The following is a 512-nucleotide window of genomic DNA, read 5'->3' as shown; positions in this document are numbered from 1 at the left end:
TTTAACTGTGATGCTTTTTGAAAATTCAAATGACGATAAAAAAAAATGTTTGCTATGGAATTGTTTTATTCATTGGTTAAAAACTGTATTTTAGTGAAATATCATTTAATGAGCTCGATGATCGAATTGTTGCACTGTTGGTGCACCCTTGTCTACGGCCATACTACCTTCAAAACACCGGTTCTCGTCCGATCACCGAAGTTAAGCAACGTCGGGTCTGGTTAGTACTTGGATGGGAGACCGCTTGGGAATACCGGGTGCTGTAGACATCATTTATTTTTTTTCTAGAAAATTAATTTTACCAATAGTAGCGCATCCATAGCTCTTATAATATTTTCCTAATACAGGCGTCACTTTGAAGCCTGGACCCACCCTCCTTAGAGGTCGCCAAATAACGTCGAAGTCTAAGGTCAATAAATTTGCTGTTGTAGTGAAATCCTAACGTTTTTTTTTTATCTTGAGTGAGTGAAGCTTTACCTATAAATTTGATGAAAGGTATGAAGCTTTGACGA

General features: G+C 37.3%; 1 non-coding gene across 1 annotated transcript; it reads left to right on the top strand.

The window, feature by feature from the left end:
- Positions 1–150: 150 nt before the first annotated feature.
- On the top strand, positions 151–269 carry LOC117109678. The gene has a single exon (XR_004445574.1). It is a non-coding gene; the product is annotated as a 5S ribosomal RNA (ribosomal RNA).
- Positions 270–512: the final 243 nt, after the last annotated feature.

This window comes from Anneissia japonica, unplaced genomic scaffold, assembly GCF_011630105.1.
Source record: "Anneissia japonica isolate Jap-2015-1 unplaced genomic scaffold, ASM1163010v1 scaffold56383_len497_cov94, whole genome shotgun sequence".
Taxonomy (NCBI): Eukaryota; Metazoa; Echinodermata; class Crinoidea; order Comatulida; family Comatulidae; genus Anneissia; species Anneissia japonica.
Note: the sequence above shows the minus strand (reverse complement) of the source record. Positions and strands in the feature narration are given on the sequence as shown.